This window comes from Hibiscus syriacus, unplaced genomic scaffold, assembly GCF_006381635.1.
Source record: "Hibiscus syriacus cultivar Baekdansim isolate YM2019G1 unplaced genomic scaffold, ASM638163v2 tig00000916_pilon, whole genome shotgun sequence".
Taxonomy (NCBI): domain Eukaryota; kingdom Viridiplantae; phylum Streptophyta; class Magnoliopsida; order Malvales; family Malvaceae; genus Hibiscus; species Hibiscus syriacus.
In genome coordinates, this window is record NW_024061833.1 from 1689440 (window position 1) to 1693919 (window position 4480).

Consider the following 4480-nt stretch of genomic DNA (forward strand, 5'->3'; position numbering starts at 1 on the left):
CTACGTTGATTTAGGGTTTTTTAGAATAAAAGGATGTTGGATTCGACTTAAGGAGGGTTCGGGATTTATTTTGGTGTATTCGAGTAATTTTCGGCCACCGTGAGTGGTGGTCGGCGGCGGTAGAATATGGCGGTGAGAGACTGTCGACCAGTGACCGGCTACCCTCCTTCGAGGGTTTTCTCATTTAGAGAGAGAGAATAAATGAGAGAAATGAGAGAGTTTGCCCTTAAAGGGTCGATTGGCGTATATTTATACCCGCCCCAAAACTACGTCGTTTTGAGGAGAGGCTTCAGTGTAGTTAGGGAATGGCTAAATTTTGTGCGTGGTCCTTCTAGCTTTGTAAATCTCTCATTTTGCTCCCGAAATCAGGTTTTCTCGTGTATTTCAATTTTGGTTTCGCATTTTAATTATTTTTATTTTAGTCATTATTATATTAATATATATGTTATAGGTAAAATTATGCATTTAGTCCCTTAAGTATTAAAAATATATATTTTAGTCCCGAATTAATTTAAGTTAAAATATATAATTAATATACAACTTCAATATTATTTTGAAGTAGGTTAATTAATGTTACTATTTTATATTTTAGTCACTAATTATTATTATAAGATTAAGTATAGTATTAATATACTTTTATATATTAGGATAATTTTATAATATAGTTTCAGCATTAAATATTACAATAGTGTCAATAATATTTATGTTAAATATTTAGTATTTATATTAAGACTAAAAAAATAAATCTATAATTTACTGCAAAGACATTAATTAATGAGAAAATAACATCAGTGAACAAAAATGCCTTATAATATACGATTTTAACCAACTTTTTTTGGATTTGCCAAAATGACCAACTAAATCGCAATGCGATCGATAATTCGCAACGCGATCTCTGGTATCGCAAATCAGCTTCCAGATTCGCAACGCGATTCTGACTATAGCATTGCGATTTTCCTAATTCGCAATGCGAATACGTAAATCGCAATGCGAATACGTAAATCGCAATACGAATACGTAAATCGCAATACGAATACGTAAATCGCAATGCGAATACGTAAATCGCAACGCGAATCTGACTATCGCAACGAGATTCTGACTATCGCAACGAGATTCTGACTATCGCAATAATGAATTTCAAATTCGCAACTCGATTTCTGAATTCGCAACAGGTTTTAGTTTCGCAACACAAATGTTTTGGGTATATAACTACACAACAGCAGCAGCTCATAACCTAAATCCCTAAATCGCAACTCATTCCATCTCCATCTATCACTCTCTCCGGCGACATCTGTTCCTATATCCAACGACATCCTTCCCCATCCGGCAACATGTTTTAGTTTCGCAGCTCGTTTGTTTAGTAAATTAATTTACAATAATGAAATCATCTAATGTTGATCATGTTTGGATAGATTTGTGTTTTGGAGGATCATGGGAGAATGTTCATGGTGTTTTATAAAATATACCTTTACCCATGAATCTTCAACTAAAACTGTCATTAAAAAGTTAACTTATGAAACTCTAATGTTACGTGTTGCAAATAAATTGAATTTAGAGCCCCTAAGTGGATTTAGGCTATCTTATCAGAGAAATAGTAAAGTTTATTTGTTAACCGACAATGAAGATGTTGAACGATTCATTGCTTACATTAGTGTTTCAAGTGATGATGTTACATTGTATGTTGTTGAACCTAGAAGTAGTGAAGTTGGGTCAGTAGCGGGTAGTAATCAACTAAGTTTTTCAACCCCAGTTTATGGTGCTCAAAATTTAATGGTTCCACCATAATTTCATCACCAAGCAAATATTGTTTCACCACATTTCCAATACCAAACACAATCTCAAAACCCACAACATTTCCCTAATCCAAATCCCAATCAACTTTCAGCACCAAATTCCGGTTTTCGTATTGACCAGTTAGACGATGATGAGCCAACAGAAAAAATTGTGAGTACTAGTCAGTATTCGAAATTTGATCTTGGTCAATACCCAGACTTTGATCTTGGTCAATACTCGGATTTTGATGATTTTTCAGAAGAAGAAACAGACCCTGCGTGTAATGATTTTGATATTGGTCAATACCCGAATTTTGATGATGAAACAGCCGTTGCCGAGGAAGATGTTGTTGATGATAATGAGGAAGAAGTTACGACTGTAAATGAACATGTTGAACATCCATTATGTAATTCATATAACCCTGAAGAAGAAAAAGAAGAAGAAGAAATCCCCAAAGAAAATGTCACGGGAGTATAGCTGGAATATGCCAGAATTACTTCAGATACCGGAAGAAGAGTTGGTAAAGATAGCAGTTGATTGTTACACAAAAATTATTCGTATCAAGAAAGATGATTGTTTTGATACAAAGGAAGACTTGAAGATAGATTTGTATACGAAATGTGTGGAAGATGGCTATCAACTAAAAGTTAACAAATCAAGCAAAGATCGTTTCGAAAAAAGGTGTATTATGTGTGAACTTTTAACATTTTCAGTTAGGCATGTATTAGTAACTTGAGTTTGAACATTGCTATGATATGTTCAGCTGTTATCACTTATTAGACATTCATTTGACTATCGCAATGCGGAAATCGCAAAGCGAATATGATTATCGCAATACGGAAATGACTATCGCAATGCGGAATTGACTATCGCAACACAGAAATGACTATCGCAACGAGAGAATCGCAATGCGAAATGAGTATATATGTTTAACAACACTTGCATTTGACTTACAAATTGTTTATGGACACTTTCATAACGCGGATGCAGGTAGGCATCGTCTCGCATATATCGTTCTAGCCATAAAATGCCGAAACCACAAGCCTACTGCACCTCTATCTCTATCGGTGGGAGGTAGAAACTGTGTACTTCCTGTCGTCAAACGCTCCAAGCACATGCATACGAGAGGACCATAATCCCCTCTGGCTTTCTTCATTTGTTGTGGTGCGGTCTCGTCTCTGATAACTGTAACATTGAACTTCTTTGGCTTCTTGTTTCTAGAATTAGTCCAATAATTAATTGCATCCAAGAATTTAGCCAAATGAGAGCTCCATCCCTTAATAATATCTCTCAAATCAGACAATGATATGTAATTTATCATGCTGTCATATACTATTGTCTTTAGGGATGGGAGCTGAAGCTCGACGAGAAGCCAATGAGTACGTTCTAAAACAGGGATAAACACCTGCATCGAAATGTAATAATTCAAATTGCGCACTTATTTATGAACAACTTTAAAATATTTAAACAAATAAATACTAACCTTATCGACCTCCCACCATGCATGATAAAGTTTAGCTTGTCCATTAGCCAACACATATGATTCATGTCGTTGATTCTTCAAGTGAACTACGTGAAAAGACGTCGGCATAATTGTATATCGCGTTTTTTTTTTTATATTTTTCTTCAATTTCCTTACAATTAGAAGACGTGTAACCTATGCATCAATATATTGTTTTACAAAAAAAGACATATATTAGTGAATTACATAAATTTTAAAAAAAAGTAATCAAACTGAAATATAAGAAAAAATATAAGACTTACCCCCCCATCGAAATAGCCGTTGTCTTGAACCCCTAATAATACACCCCACCAAGACCGTTCAATCAACAAATGCATATCATCGTTGAGTTTGTATATGTCAGCGTAACACCCTTGGCTCCGCTCATTTAGATAAAAATCAACTGCGGTCTTAGCCCAAAGGGTATTATCCAGAATTGTTTCCGGTAGTTGTTTCCTCTCCACTTCATCTGCCGGAATGGTACTGGCCGGTAACTTATATGAAAGCCAACAGTCATCCATCATGTCCGACACGTGAGGGGGCTTCTCAATAATTCGATATATTACGCCGTGTGAATCGGGCTCTAGAATGTTGGGAGGGACCTCTTCAACGATGACAGTGGCCTCTTGAACGGTGGGAGGGGACTCTTGAGGGATGATAGGGGCCTCTTGAACGATAGGGGAGGCCTCTTTAACGATGACAGGTGAGTCGGGCTTTTTCTTACGGATTCTTCGCACTATTGGGGTGAACGAAGACGTAATGGCACGTGCACGCCGTCTGATGCGTGAACTCCGTCTTGCAAGAAAAACCCGACGTAGAGCATCCACCTTAGCGGGCCGCTAAAAATAAATTAATACATAAATCAGTAAATAAACAGACATGATATTAAACAGTAAAAACAAAGACAAATATATTTCAAACTTGCACGGTATTCACCCAAGTCATTATTATATCATTGTTCACAAAATGCATCAGATAACATTCCAGAAGTAAGCACTTATATAAACATTTAAAAGGACAACATATAGGTTTAGTGCAGGTTCAATGACAACATAAAGAGTAGTAGTTTATTCTTGAAACTTAAATTTTCAACACTGTGAAGTTAGTATTTGTCTTTTGGTTGAAGTAATGCAATTCATTCAAGTTTCAATTTGTAGAAGAAGAATAGAATCTGAAACTTAAAATCGCAACGCGAAAATGACTATC